Source organism: Lissotriton helveticus, chromosome 1_1, assembly GCF_964261635.1.
Source record: "Lissotriton helveticus chromosome 1_1, aLisHel1.1, whole genome shotgun sequence".
NCBI lineage: Eukaryota > Metazoa > Chordata > Amphibia > Caudata > Salamandridae > Lissotriton > Lissotriton helveticus.
In genome coordinates, this window is record NC_136057.1 from 209,079,223 (window position 1) to 209,095,737 (window position 16,515).

The window sequence follows — 16,515 nt, forward strand, 5'->3', positions numbered from 1 at the left end:
CAACGAAATGTTAGGTTTAAAATTTCTGTGAGGATTGAAGGCCATGAGTTTTGTCTTGGACCCGTTTACCTCCAATCCGTGGACTACACAGAAATCATCAAATATTGCCAATGCTTTTTGCAACCCAGCTGGGGTTTTTGATAAAATTAAGGTATCATCGGCGAACATTAAAATTGGAACTTTTTCACCTGCAAGGAAGGGAGCATCCACTGCCTGAGACTGCATAGAAGAAACCACACCATTAATAAAAAGGGTGAACAAAGTGGGCGCCATTGAACAACCCTGCCTAACCCCACGCTCAACTGGGAATTCAGCGGTGTCATTACCATACCCACCCCAGCGAATTTTGGCATAATTGCCCTCATGCAACCGCATGATTAAGGACAACAATTCCCCGGGGACCCCAAGTGTCGCAAGAACTTCCCACAGTTTTGACCTTGGAACCAGGTCGAAGGCAGCCCGCAGGTCAACAAATGCTGCGTACAGGCTGCCTCCACCTAGCACCACGGTCCTCCACTGAATCAGCTGAAGACGGAAGACTTGGTCCACAGTGCTGGTTGCCCTGCGAAAGCCAGCCTGAAAGGGGGATAGGATGTTATTATCCTCAACCCAATCAAGCAGCCTATTAACAATTACTCGCCCCACTATTTTTTGGACAGTGTCGATCAAACTAATTGGGCGGTAATTACTAGGCAGAGCACAATCCCCTTTCTTATATATCGGGATGATAACAGCACCCTTCCATGTTACAGGAATATCTGCACCTCTGGCAATGTGATTAATTAACAGATGGATGTATTTAGACCACCTTGCAGTATCGTTTAAAAAAACGTCTGCAGGTACACCGTCGATGCCAGGGGCACGACCATGATGGACAGTTTTAAGTGCCATCAATATTTCGTGCTGCGTGAAGGTGTCAGCTTCTGTCATGGAAAAGGGTTGACATGCGCTATCCGTAGACAGGTCACTCGAAGCATATTGTTCCCTAAAAAATTTAACCCAGGCATCCTGGGGGACATTATTTGTGGTGGCGTCTTCTATCCTGTCATGACCCCATTTGACTATATGCCAAAATAACCTAGAGTGACCTTGATCACTGGCACTCTGTAACAAATTCCAGTGGGCTTCGTCCCAATCTTTTTTTGCCTTAACTATGGAAGATTTATATTGTATCCTAGCTGTCCTGATAGCCTCCTTGTTTTTATTCTTAATCGCGGCCCATAAGCGGGCCCTGGCCCCCTTGCAGTCTTGATTATACCATTTGGCTGGCCTATGATTCCCAGGCTTTTTATTGTTGGTCGGTTTTAAGAAATGGCATTTTATTTCTTTGAAAAGGTCGTTGTGGACCTTGGTAACCGTGTTTTGGGTGGGGGGTAACCCATCCACACCCTCAAGGGCCACTGTGGCCATATCAGTTGCCATATTTATTTTTTCCAAAACCTGCGGGTCAGTTTTAACACTGGTCCACCTCAGCCTGCGCATATCGTTGGTGGGTATAGTCAATGGCGGAAGAGGTTCAGCACAAATACTTAAAACGGCATCAGACAGCCACCAGTTATGAAGGACACATAAAGGGTTATGATCGCTCTCTAACCTTTCCAACACAACCATGTCAATGACCTTTGGCCATAAGGACATACTACATATAACGTAGTCAATACGGCTCTTATTTCTTCCATTATTAAAGGTCATGGCTGGTACTCTGTCAGACTTTGTCCGACCGTTCAAGGCCCTTAACCCATGTTCAAGACACATAGCGTTTAGGCCAAGAATATCCTCAGTCCAGCGGGTTATTGGAACTGTAGTGAGAGCGGGAATGTCCCATAACGTGTCTTCTTCCATGCCCAGTTGTACTTCACCAATGTCTAGAGGTTCAAAAGTGCGATTTAGGTCGCCAGCTATTAGTATATTATTCCCTGATGAGTGAGTTTCTAATAAATTGTACAAAGACAAAAGGACCTCAGATTTTCGTACATTTCCCCCTCTGGCATATATATTATAGATGTCCATGGAGGTAGATGAGTTACCCTTTAATCGAATGAGCTGAATATCTTTTTGGTGAAGCTCAATGTTTCTCACATCAACCATGAGTGCCTGGCGCACCCATACAGTAAGTCCCCCCATAGGTCGCCCTTTTGGACCCTTAGTGGCCGGAAGATAAAAATTCAAGTAACCAAGCGCAAATACGGCCCAAGTTTCTTGGAAAATGCAGACGTCGTATTGGCTAACAAAACCAGACCATAAACCGCAATCCATTTTGGAACAAAGCCCCGCGATGTTCCAGGACAGTAAATTCCCAGTTGCGTTTGCTATTGTAGAACAAGTGCAATGAGCCGACCCTGTTAACAGTAGATCAACATTACCAATTTCATTAGTATTTACAATAGCTGCACCAGCACTGGGTACAATAGTATCTGTCACATCTTGTAAAAGTATAGGACGACTCAAAACCACTGTGGGACTTGCAGCCGTAGGAACTTGCAACAAGGTGGTAGAAGTAGATGGTAGTCAATCACAAGCGTCTAGGTTGGAAAGTGCAGCAAATCTATTTTCCACTCCTAGACCCCGCGCAGGACCCCACTCAGCAAGATCAGAATTCTTGCTGCCCCTCTTGGTTACAACGTTCCATTTTGTTCTTAGAGTGCTGCAATTAGGACCTCTACCTTTCCTGGGATAAAAAAAATCTAAAGTCAGAGGGACAATAGGGGTAAATCTTTTCTGAGGCGGGTGGAGATTGGGCAGAATATTTGGCAGGACCTCGGGGTCAGAGAAGTTAAGTACAACACAATCCCCCTTGAATTTTTTTGCCCTGTTCCCAATCCACTCGACCCTTCTTGCGTTCACCAGTTCTTCCGCTAATTGCTCCTTGCCCCAGGGTGTTATGGCCATGTTATTGGTTAGCCATGATAACGATTTATTTAATAATGACGCAGTTGACTCAGCATCACCGGGGGCTAATTTAGGTACATTTGCAAGAACAAGAACTAGTGGTGAGGCTTCAACGACGAGCTCTGATGATCCTTTCATGGTATTTGGTTCCCCATGAGGTAAAGCAGATGGTACATCTCCGGGGGGCCCATCAGGTAGATTTGCCATTGAAGGCAACGGGGGATTTGGTGCAACAACAGGAGTCGGTCCATTGGAGTGGTTAGATTGAATTTCACTCATCAAAGGCTGGACACATGTTGTGATGACTTCTGGTAGTTTTCTCACCTCCCCCAGAGTTTTTCCCAATAGACCTTCCAGTTTGCATACCTCAGCAGTTAATTTATCGATTTTACTAATCAGGGGTTTAACCATCCCTTTGATTTTTGTATCCATCATACTACAAAGCTTTTGTAATAAATCGTCGGAAAGAGTCACATAAGTATCCCCAGACAATTCCTCCTCCTCATCATCAGTAGATTTCCTTGGTGGCGACGCAACTTTGTTTTTAGATGACCTTAGGCCACCTCTCTTTTGAATGGCTTTCCTTTTCCCCCCAGAAGCCCTAGGTGCGGGGATGGGGGGAGCGGTAGAAATAGTAGACTCGCTATTTACGGAAAGCACAGTCGGTGCGTCAGTATCACTATTTTCTGCAATATTAGCTACAATGCCACTGGGCTGGATGCAATTTGAATCCTGGAGGGAGGCATGTGCCCCACCCAGGAGGCTGTTATTTAGCAAGTTGAATGAGTCCTCATTCTCAATATCTACCAGTGGTGATTGTAAGGGTGAATCTAATCCCAGTGAGGTCCTTCTGTCGGTATTAATTTTTGTCACGACTTGTACAAGATAGTTCTCCATAGTATTAGGGACTGTGGGTTGCTTTTTTGCAGGCATTTGGCAGCAGAAATGCACTTGTGACAAAAATATATAGACACAAAAAATGGGGTTAAAAAGTTACCTGGAGCTTGGTGAGCCTAATCTGCCTTATGCGATGACAACAAGCAAAAAATAGAAGCAAGGTCTCTGGCCCAACCCAACCGTGGCCAACCTCGGACGGCCTCAGACGGCCCGCCCTTTGTCCGGCCTTCGTCCGGGCGTCCCGCGAAGCGGATGTCTCCGGCGCTTTTGTGCGCCTCCTGGCGCCCTGGCGTCGGTGGAAAGCGCGCCGCCGCGTAGGCTGCCGGGAATTGAAGTCCCGGAGCGGCGGCGCGTGTAGATTGTATGCAGATGACTCTCGGCGGTGGCGGCTTCTCACCAGGTGACCCGCGACCCCAAGGAAATGCTCCTCGCTATGGCAGCGTTACAGCGTCAGCAGCAGGGAGGTTTTCAGCGTCTCCCCCGCTCCGCCGGTGTCTCCGGCGCTTTTGTGCGCCTCCTGGCGCCCTGGCGTCGGTGGAAAGCGCGCCGCCGCGTAGGCTGCCGGGAATTGAAGTCCCGGAGCGGCGGCGCGTGTAGATTGTATGCAGATGACTCTCGGCGGTGGCAGCTTCTCACCAGGTGACCCGTGACCCCAAGGAAATGCTCCTCGCTATGGCAGCGTTACAGCGTCAGCAGCAGGTAGGTTTTCAGCGTCTCCCCCGCTCCGCCGGTGTCTACAGCGCTTTTGTGCACCTCCTGGCGCCCTGGCGTCGGTGGAAAGCGCGCCGCCGCGTAGGCTGCCGGGAATTGAAGTCCCGGAGCGGCGACGCGTGTAGATTGTATGCAGATGACTCTCGGCGGTGGCGGCTTCTCACCAGGTGACCCGCGACCCCAAGGAAATGCTCCTCGCTATGGCAGCGTTACAGCGTCAGCAGCAGGTAGGTTTTCATAGTACTTACTACTTTTGGTATTCACAGAAGTTAGGATTTTGTCTTAAGACAGACTTAAGACAGACTTAAGTTAGGATTCTGTCTTAAGTCTGTCTTAAGTCTGTCTTAAGACAAAATCCTAACTTCTGTGAATACCAAAAGTAGTAAGTTTAGGAATTTGTCTTAAGTTAGTTCTGTGAATCGGGCCCACAGTCTTTACAAGATATATTTTCACACTATATACAGTAGCCCCCAAAAATACAATATACATACCAAATCATTCATACATCTCATCACACCAAAAGTCAGACGTCCGTCAAAAACACTCTCACACACAAATACATTACAGTGGAACAATGAAGACAAAACTTAACACTAGAAAAATCACATAAATTATACACCAAACAGCAGCACAACAAAAGTAGGGCGCCGACGCGCGTTTCGGAAAAGGATTCGTGTCCTCACTTCCTTCGTCAGTGCGCAGCGAGTCAAATTGTTGTAAGTATCAATAGTCCTTTAAATCATATACAATTACTTCAAAGTCAGATGGATAATAACATGGGGGCTCAATCTTGGATCTGTAATAGGGCTGACAATATCATCAATGAGCTTATCTAAAAGTTACATTTGTGACAAATATCTGTTTGTCACCCACCACTCCAGGAATCTGAGCATGACATTCACATCCCTCAGGGATGAATATTTATGTAAAGCAGGATTGGACATACAAATACTTCGTTAGGTTACCACACAAAATCTGCCCACAAGGGATCAACACCCCACTTGTTGCACCAAGCACACCACCTACTCCCCTCCAAGTACACCACCTCCTACAAGCTGAGGCATATCGTTTGAGAGTGCTGTTTGCACATGCCTGCCTGATGAAAAGAGCAGCCTGATGCCATCTTTCCCTGAAACCATCCAAGCCATCAACCTAAGTTGACAGGACAAGACCAAGGTTGGGGATGACCCTCTGGATCCAATAACAGATCTGGTTGGAATGGGAAATGAACCGGAGGAGCACTTGCTAATTCTAGGGCTGCGGGGAACCAAGGTTGAGCTCTCCAGAATGGAGTCACAAGAATAATTTCCAATTTCTGATGACTGACGTGTGCCTGAACTCTTGGTATCATCAATAAAGGAGGGACGAAATGCTCTTAGCCATGTATTCTCAGCGATATTCACGCATTTCGCCTCTATCACTGGATATTTTAGCACAATGGAGAAAAACGTTGCTAATAGCATGTTTTCTCCGCTAACATATCCAGCGATAGGCAGCGATAAAAAAAATTGTCGCTAAGCCTATTTAGCGATAAATATTGCTACTTGTTGGTAATATGCCCCAAAGTGTTTGTGCCTTGGGACTATGTAACTATACAACACCCACTCCTTGGCTGTAAAGTGACTAAAATATCGGCTAAACATAAAATATACATGTAGGCCGAGATAAAATATACATTTGTAAATGAGAACATTATATATGTGCTTTTAAACCGGGTCTAAACTGTATGTATCATTTTAATTATAAAGCCTAATCACATGTACCACTTTAATAACATAGCCTTATAAAAGCTAAATTGATAAAAAGACAATTAAAAATATGCAATTCCATTTGGTAGCAAAAAAAGTTGTCAAATTAAAAAGAACAAATGCTCTAATTTTGTGATATTTTAAAGGTTTTGAGAGTGAAGGAGAAAACTGTTGTTCCCAGCATCTGCAGACAGTGTATCTGGTGGCACTCCATTGATAAGTTCCAAAGAACAAACATGATCATTTCCCACCCATGCATCAGCAGCTGAGGGCGTGGCAGTCAGTGGTGTACCTAATGATGATGAGCTGCATTCAGCATCCATGGCTGGCTCATAATATGCATTCTGGAAAAAACGGAATCTCCAAGGACATCCATACAGGTGGATGCTTGATCAATGACGCCTAGCGTCACTCTTAAGCCACCGGTGCGTCACGTTTTGTGACGCACCGGCAGTGGAAAAAAATGTGCCATGTTGTGCCTTATTTACAAAGAGACCTGTCTAGGCAGATTGTAAACCCCCGAGCCACCTTATACCTGCACCAGGTATAATGTATGCATGGTAGGCGTTCCCCTGCAAAATGTCTCATATAAGTGGTGCATTGAAATCTATAAGATGTAGAATGCTGTACGCTTTGAAAGAGGAAAAAACAAGGGGAAATGAAAACCTTTGCCCTTGTTATGCCTCGCTACGCCTCCCCTGGGGAGGCGTAGGGAGCAACACCCATGGAATGCCCCTTCCACGCAAAGTGCTGCGTGTGAAGGGGCCATATTTACAAGGAGAGGAAAAGTCACGCAGGGTGGCTTTTCTTCTCCTTGTAAATATGGAGAAGTGAAATGCCCCTCCAGTACATCACAAAAAGTGACGCACTGGTGGCGCAGGGGGGTGTAAATCTGCCCCTACATCTTTAGACTGAACCTTTTGTTTAACCGGGTGTAAATCTAGTGCACACTCAAAGGAGCACAAAATGCAGTGGAACACGGACTGTACACAGTGCAACCATATAGGTGGAAAGGACAGAGACTAATTCTCATTGTTTTTGTAGCAAGGATGCGCCAAATTACTGCATCATTCTATTCCGACAAAGCAGCACATGTGGAAGTCCCATTCTCATGTGGATGAGAGGTAGAACATCCATTTAAAACAGCAAAAATAGAACCAGAATCCCGAGAACCAGAAATAGGACACGCAGCAAACCTCCAAACACGCTGGACACAACAGAAGTGCAAGCAGATGGAATTACTCTAAAAATAGTCTGGAACGTACAGACAAACACAGAGGCAATCGCAGTTAAAAAGTGTGAAATTTCCACAGCATGTGATGCATTAAATATGTGGTGCACAAGTTCTCTGAAATGTAGTGGGAGGTTGGTGTGAAGTGTAATTGGATTTCTGCAGAACTTCATTGCTGTTGTCCTCACCGAAGGCCTTCAGTTCCTGCAACACAGCCAAGCAGTCACTGATATCAAAAGGCATTTCCACCGCCACTGGCACAGGATTATCTCGGTCAGGTACACACATTGGGACCCCAAACAGGATCTCAGACGGAGTCCGACCACACTAGGATCTTCTTGGCACATTGTTGAAAGCTTTCTGGACCCCATATAGTTGATGAATCCAACTACGACCTGAACCTAATACTCTATCTGCTAAAGAATGCGGTAAGTCGTGGTTTTTCCATGCCACAATGCTATTTCCCTCAGGATGATATGGGGAGTACTGCACGGCTACCCTCAATCTTTCCATGGTATCCCAGTAAGCCTTAGAAGCAAAAGTGGGCCCTTGGTCTGAATGTAATGCAGCTACTGCATATGTCCCAATAAAGACTTGCAAATATCTTATACCAATTTGAGCTTCAGCCAATCGCTGTGACCATACCCCTAGAAATCAAGAGGCTTGTTGGAACTCAAGAGAGTCTATGGTGGACATGCTACTGTGGAAACTTTAATTTGTTGACAAATGCCGCATTTAAGGACATATGCCTTAGTTAGTTTGTATAGACTTGCCCATCGGCATCGATGCTGTAGCAGTGAAACTATAGCCTCCACCCCTGCGTGAGCAGAAGCCAACCCCTCATGAGCTGCTAATATTACCTCTGGCCTGCGATTCAAATTAGGTATTACTCTATCTCTCACTCCTGGAAGACAAGCAAATGGAATGTTAGGCAAACTAAGCAGGTAGGAGTATTTTGCTCGAAATGTTTTGGGTAATGGAATGGTTTGTCACAACGTGAAGCAGTCATTATGTCTCCATCTATTCTCGTGTTGGAACGAGTCACTGCAGTGACAACAGCAGTTAGCACCGATGCTATTGGGGCTTCATCAGCCATTGCATTCTCTGCAACATCTATACATACACGTTGGTGGCTCAGTTTATGGATAACATGAGCCTGTGGAGAGCTTGCTTTAAAATTTGCCTCTTGTCCCCATAGCATCAAATGCTTGATAGTGTAACCGTTTGAGTCTCTGAATCAATTTTGGCTCCAATAATGTAAGTACTCTTTTTAAAACTGGACCCAGTATTATGAATCGTACACTATGAGTGTGGGGAATTTGGGATCTGTATTGTCCTGTGCCAGAATCAGAGCTTTGGGGTGCATATTATCAAGCAGGGCGATAGGCAATTATCGCCGCCTTAGCGCCCGTTTTCGGCCGCTATGCGGCGATAATTCTATTGCCCTATTAGCAAGCTGTCGCTAACTGATGTTAGCAATAGCTTCTAGGCGATAGCGAGCGGTTTGGGGCCTACTTTGCATGTCAGCGATGTTTATCGCTAATGACATGCAAAGTGGGAGTACCCAACCAGTTAGCGACTGTAAGTAGTCGCTAAAGTCGCTATCGCCTATTAGCAAGGCAGGCGTAGCGATGGAAATATTCGCGCTAAGCGTGAATATCTCCAAATACTAACACCTGCCCAGACCAGTTCTTAGCCATTTGTTATCCAATGGGAGGTGGATAACATGGCTAAGAGCATTTCGTCGTTAATGCGTGTATATCGCTGTATTCGCAGCGATATTCACGCATTTCGCTGCTATCCCTGGATATTTTAGCACAATGGAGAAAAACCTTGCTAATAGCATGTTTTCTCCGCTAACATATCCAGCGATAGGCAGCGATAAAAAAAATGTGCTAAGCGCATTTAGCGATAAATATCGCTATTCCTTGGTAATATGCCCCTTAGTTCAGTCAGTTGTGCAGTGCAATCCCCTAAGGATTGTGTGAATGTTTTTATGGTTGGAATTCTCCATCCCCCAGTTTAAGGAAACAGTTCGATCAACTACGCGAGTGCTACCATGCTTGCCTGAACCTTGCATATGCCTTAACTAGGCATATGCATGGTTATGGCAAGCACCAGCTTGGCTGAAGCAGGAAGACGCCAGGAAGAGAGGACGCGATGAGGTAAGTGGATCTGGGGCCAGATTTGGTGGGGATAACTTGTATGGGTTGGGGGGTAGTTTTCAGGGCTGGGGGGTCGGGTTGTTTTAAGGCAGAGGTCTTCAAACTTTTGGGGGCCGAGACCCCCCTGTCAAAATTTTCAGTCGTAAGGACCCCCTCCCGGCAAACATTTCTAAACGTGTAGGCAGGGCTACTGGAATTATGAGGCAGGTGAGGACCAAATTACACGACAGGCTTGACTAAATTGTGTGGGAAGAACATTTAAATAATGTTATATGATGCTGCGTTTATTTGGGATAGAATTGCTTCATTATTTTGAAATTCTTTGCACAAAACCTGGCTCTATGCTCTGGAGGTCACCCCATTTGGCTGGTTCTCCTTCCCCTTCTGTGTGTTTCTCATTTGCCTTGAGGCAGCAGATGGTTATTAGCCCCAGGACACCTTTTCGTAACAGTAGTGCACTACAAATGTAAATAATAATAGTAATAGGCAGAAACAGGGGAGCCACGAAACCCACACTTCGTGGGGGCCTACACTCCCAGGCAGGGCTGGCCCAGCACTGGTCACACATGGTATGTATGTATGGCACATTTATAAAGCACAGCTGTCACCCGACGGGTATCCTGGCGCTGTAATCTTTCAAGGCCAATGGTGCAATAGTCTTTTTTGGTGACCCCTCCCCAGTTTCCTCCTTCTCCATAAATTCCCTCACTACCACTCACTAACAATGCACCTCATCTCTCTATAGCACCTTTCTGACAAACATTTCATTTTTTATAGCGCTACTCATAGTTTACTTGCACTTATTTCTGTGATCTGCATGGTACATTTTCTTTGTAGCAGGCTCATTAACCCTCTGCACTCTGGGGATGACAAGAGTGCCCATGTGAGTGCACAGTGAACAATGCAACAGTGCGAGAGTAGGGAAAGAGGAGTGACTGCAGTGTGAGTGAGGTGACCATATGAATTTGGGTGCGGATGTAAGTGCAGAGTGGGATGGATGAATGCTAGGTTAGTGATGGGCTTGTTTGAGTGAGATTGCAGATTGAGCAGTGAGGGGGACAGGTGGGTGAAGTGTCACGAGTTCAGGGTGAGTAGTGTGCTTGTGTGACTGCAGGGTGAGGTACAGGGTGAACAGGATAAGTGCATTGTGAGTGCAGAGTGATCGCTGTGAGTGCAGGGTGAGTGGGTGAATGGTGTGAGTGCAGGATGATCTGTGTGAGTGCATTGTGAGTGCAGGGTTAGTGTGAAAGTGAAGGGCGAGTAGTCTGAATGCAGGGTGTATTCCCAGACACATGAAGTAACTCAGCATGTTATTGACGGGGCGTAGGGTTTCAGATATAAGTTAAACTATTGCTATTATGGCATTAATCAGGCACAGAGGGTGGAGGAAATAAATAATGTGCTGATCCTGAACCACACTTCCAGTCTTATGGTTAGGGTTACCTGCTCATTATTTTGATGGCCCAAACGGTACAAAAATAAACATTCACCAAAAGCTGTATATTTTAGCACTGATCTGGGCATACTTTGAACAGCAAATATAAATAGAAGGCACTTTTAATTGTGTTCTAGGGCTGCCTCAATGATCCATGACTGATAATTAAAGGGAACAAAGACAGAAAAGTCACATTAGGAATGAATGCATGTGATTTTATTTACAATCCTATTTAGTGTCAAGAGGAGGCCTTTGCAGGCTCTTTAAACATCAAATGGGTGGTATTTTTCTTTTGGCAACCCTACTTTACATTTATTTATTTTAGAAGTTTTCTATAGCGCTGGCCAGACCCGAGGGTATCGGAGCGCTTTACAGTGGATGTGGAGAAGACAGGTATAGAACAATGAAGCAAAACATAGATTCATACATGTTCACAAATTAAAAATGTGTCTGCCGCCTGAGGGGCGACTTTGAGGTAGCGACTTTGAGGTAGTCAGAGGTTCAGGGTGTGCTGTCGAGGAAGAGCGGTCCGGAGGTATTTTCGATTCATAGTATTCTTGATGTATAGTCAAAGTTATTATTGGACTTCTTTCTTAGCGATGAAGCGCCCGGGTTGCGGGTTAGAGAGAGGGGACGTGTGAGGGTGTGGGTACGTGATGACAGGTCGCTGCCAGTCAGAGACGTGTTGGTTACGTAATTGAGTTCGAGAATGCATGGTTGAAGTAGAGTATTTTCAGTCGGCTCTTGCATTCTGGAAAGGAAGGGGTAGTTCTGATGTCCACAGGGATGGAGTTCCAGATTTTAGGAGCGTTGGCTGCAAAAGAGCGGGCTGCAGTTTTTTGTTTCCGGGTTTTCAGGGGGATGAGTAGGAGGGAGTTTGAACTTCTGAGATTTCAGGATTGACCAGCTTAATTGAGCTCAGAGGCTAAGTATTCTGGTTTCCCTGTGTGCAAGGCTTTGTGTGTGAGGCAGGTCGTTCTGAAGCTAGCGCGCATTTCCACTGGTAGCCATTTTAGATCTCTGAGTGCGGGAGATATGTGGTCGAATTTCTTTGTACCGGAGACCATTCTGGCAGCTGCATTGAGGGTAGTTTTGAGTGGCGCTAGGTGGGATAGAGCTGTGCCTGAGAGGGTTGTGATCCCATAGTCCAGTCTGGACAGCACCAGTGATTGGGTGGCTTGTTTGAGATCTCTCTGCGAATGTGCGGTTTGATTTTGTTTAGGAGCTTCAGATTGAGGAAGGAGCTCTTAGCGGAGTTCTTGATGTGGTTCGTCATTGATAGTTTGTGGTCAAGGGTGATTCCAAGTGATTTTACCGAGTTAGTCAGGGTGAGATTTCCATTGAGGGCATCCATAGCTTTCACCCATTCAATGATTTGCTGGTTATCCTCCTTGTTAGAGATGAGGAGGGCCTCGGTTTTTCCTTGATTGAGTTTAAGGTGATTCGTCACTAGCCAGTCTTGGACTTCTCTGAGAGTGTTGTTGAGCCTTAGAATGTCATTAAAGGAGGAGGTTTCTGTGTAGATCTGTGTGTCCTCTGCATAGAGATGGAAAGGGATGTTGGCTTCTTTCAGTATGGTGGTGAGGGGTACCATATATGTGTTGAACAGTTGAGGAGAGAGAACAGATCCTTGGGGGACACCTCTGGTCACGGGGAGAGGGTCAGATGTGAAGGATTTGATTTTAACTCTTTGGAAGCGATTCTGAAAGAAGGAGGAGAACCTTTGAAGGACCACATCGTCCGCACCTACTCGTTCTTTGAGGGCCTTGATGAGCAGCCTATGGTCTACCGTGTCAGAGGCCGCTGACAGGTCTAGGAGAATGAGTAGGCAACAGTGATCTGAATCAAGTGAGTTGCGGATGTGATCCACTATGTTCAGGATTGCGGTTTCGGTGCTATAGCCTTTTCTGAAGCCTGATTGGTTATGGTCTAGAAGATTAATGTTGTCGATCTGGTTGTTTAGTTGGCATAGCACATATTTTTCTAGGATTTTGGCTAGGAAGGGCAGACTGGAGACTGGTCTAAAGTTGTTCAGGTCGTTAGTGTCTAGGCCTGGTTTCTTCAGAAGAGGTGTAACCTGGCCGACTTTGAGGCAGTCAGAGATGATGCCCGTTTTTAAGGAACTGTTGATGATTTCACACCAGAGTTGAGCAAGGGTGAGTTTCAGGTCTTTGGCCATTAGGGAGGGGATGGGATCAAGGTTGTGCGATGAGGGTTTGGAGGATAAGATTAGATTGAGGATCTCGGCTTCGTGGATGTTGTCGAAGGAGGACCAGGTGATTGTGGTAGGATCTCTAGAGGTGGTTTTGGTTGCTGTTAGGTCGTTATTGCCATGCGGAAGGGGGTTGATGTCGAGAGATTGTTCGATCTTGGCGATTTTTTCATTAAAGAAGGTGGCGAAGTTATCACATAGGGTTTTGGATGGCTGGGCATGGATAGTAGATGGCTTGGATGTTTGTTTTTTGATGATGTCAAAGAGTTCTCTTGGTCTGTTTTTTGCCTTGTCCAGCACATTGCAGAAGAAGTTTGTTTTTTCTCTATTGATATGCTTCTTGTACCTTCTTCTTACTGCTCTGAGTTCCTCGCAACGGCTGTAGGAGGGGTTCTTTCTCCAATGACGTTCTGTGGCTCTGAGGTGTCTTCTTTCTTTGTTGATGTCCTTGTTAAACCAGGTTCTAGATGGGATGTTCCTAGGTTTTTTCTGTTTTAGGAGTGCCAATTGGTCTAGGATGGTGGACGTGGTAGTGTTGTAGTGAGAGGTGAGTTCAGTAGTTGAGAGGCCTTCCGAGGAGACTAGCAGGAGGCGATTCTTTCTTCTAGTTCAACTGTGTTGATCTGTGATAGGTTCCTGGACCATGTAGGGGGGACTGCGATGGGTGGTTGGCAGAGGATCGGTTTTGTGGGGTGGAATAGGATTAGGTGATGGTCTGACCAATCTACTGGAAGGATGTGGTCTATAGAAATTGCCTCATGTTGGGCAATGATGGCGTCCAGGATTGCCCTTTTGTTGTGGATTTCTTTTGAGCAGTGTTGGGTAAGGTTGTTGGAGTGTAGAAGTTTGTTTAGGGATTGTATTGTGGCACTGTTCTCATTTTTCCAGTGGAGGTTAAGATCACCTAGAATGAGGCTGTTGGACCCTCTGAGAGAGCAATGGGCGATCAGGTCTTATAGTTGTTCAGTGAACATGGTGTTGTTACCAGGGGGATGATATAGTAGGTGGCATTGCAGTGGATTGTTGTTAGTGGTTTTGATGTTGGTCGTAAGGCATTCAAAGGAGTTGTAATTAAAGGTATCGGTTTCAACCACTGATAGGTTGTTGTTGTGGATAATTGCCACGCCTCCGCCTTTTTGGTCCTTCCTATCTTTATTGATGATGGAGAAGCCTGGAGGGACGAGCATGTCTCGGATAGGTGGGGAAGAGTCGTTTAGCCAGGTCTCGGTGATGAAGGCTACGTCTATGTTATGGTTGAGGATGGATTCTGCTTGCTCTGTAGAGTGTTTTGTGGCAGATATGCAGTTTATGAGCATGCAGTTGGTCTGGGAGAGTCTTTTTTCATTGGTTCGGTAGGGATGGTGATGAGGGAGGCTGGGGGTCTGGAGAGTTTTGGGAGGGGATGATCATTTCTGAAACCGGTGATTACCCGGATAGTGGATTGAGGGGGGTGGGTGGTGAGGATTATGTAGGAGGCGGCCAGCTCGAGCGCCTCTTCCGAGGACATGGCTTTCGCCACTCTGTTAGGTCTCCAGGCCTGGGACGAGGAGGGGGAGTGTGTGTTGGTTGGGAGTGATGATTCGGTTGGCCTGTGGTGAGTGGGGGTGTAGGAGAAGGTGGTGGAGTGGGTGTTAGGGGGAGGGTTGTGGAGTGTCGAGAGGTTGGTGAGGATAAGATTCAGGCCTTGTATTATAATGTCGATTTGGTTTTTGATACGGGTGAGGCGGCAGTCTGACCCTTCCTGAGTGGGGGGGGGGGTGTTGCTTCTGGGTATTGTCTCCTTGGCGGGAGAAGAGATGATATGGTTGTGGTGGCTTTTGGCGTTAATTAGGATGTCTGATTGGGTTGTGGAGTCTGATTGGGTTGTGGTCTGGGGTGGAGGAGTGGGGGGATGGGCTGCATTAGTCGGTTATTCTTGAGGGGCAGTAGGGATTGGGGATTGAGGGACTTAAGGCTCGTCTTGCAGCCACCTAGTGCTGCTTGTGGGGTGTTCAGCATCGGGGGTGATTCTGGAGTATGGGCTGTGGCGGTGGGCAGGCCGTGTCTTTGGTTTCGGAGGGATTGGAGGGGGTTAAGGATTGCGCAGGGGTGACTGTGTTCCCGGGGGTGGTGCCGGGGGGTGTTCAGTGTTGTGGGTTGGTGGCCCTGGTGGGTATCAAGCGTGACAGAGTTAGTGTGTAGAGAGGGGAATAGGAGGTCAAAAGCCTCCAGATTGGCGTTGTTGACTTGGATCAAGACTGTGCTGTTGGAGTATATGGTCACCGAAGTGATCCCGTAGTGGGGCAGGTGATTCGGGGAGTAGAATGAGAGCTTGCAGCTATGGATCGTCTTAGTTGTATTGGTGATTTGGCGTTTTTCTCTCAGGTTGGAGATCCAATAGCCTGGTCTGGCTGTGTGGAAGATGATGTCCATTTTTATTTGACCTTGAAATGCATGCTCACAGTACTGCAGTAAATGTAAAATATAACTGTAAGGAATAGGCAGAGTGGGGGCCCAGGGGGTACTGGAACTAGAAAAACAAGCATTGAAAATGCAATAGGTCTCTCCTTTAATTAAGTTAAAGCAATTTTCTTTGCTAATGGTATTGTATAGCAAAGCAAATGGCTTTAACTTAATTAAAGGCGAGACCTATTGCCAGTAGACCTGTATATGATGAGTGTTTTGAGGATCTATGGAATACAACCGCTTGGCCTCTGAATTGTGAACGTTCTGTCACACAAAAGTGCAAAAACACTCATCAAGTAAGTTGATCAGAAGAACTCAACCATGTACAAGACACAGGTCGCTTTAAGTAGCCTGAAAGATAGTTACATCTCACAGCATGAGTTTGACCCTTTTTTGTCAGTGTTGTGTGGCCATCCAGCAGTAAAATGTGGCAACCAATGATGCACAATGTGATTTTCTTCTTTTATTAGTCCCTGAAGAGAGTATGCAGCCTCCAGATGCTTCTATAATCATATTGGTCAAGTACTTTCAGAGCCTCCATCTGCCACTTCTCATTGGAGCACTGGAAAGGGAAGTAGTTCATTGAGTCCAGTACCTAAACTCCCCCATGCCTTCCCAGCTGTGTAGAAGCCAAGTTAATCTGTTCCGCCAGGTGAAGATCCCTTAATGCCAGAAGACATCATCCCAGCCCCTGTACTGATCAGGCCCCCACAATCGATTCACAGCAACGTCTTTTTCTACAGCCCCATACTGATGTAGGTGACCATCCACATTACATAGGT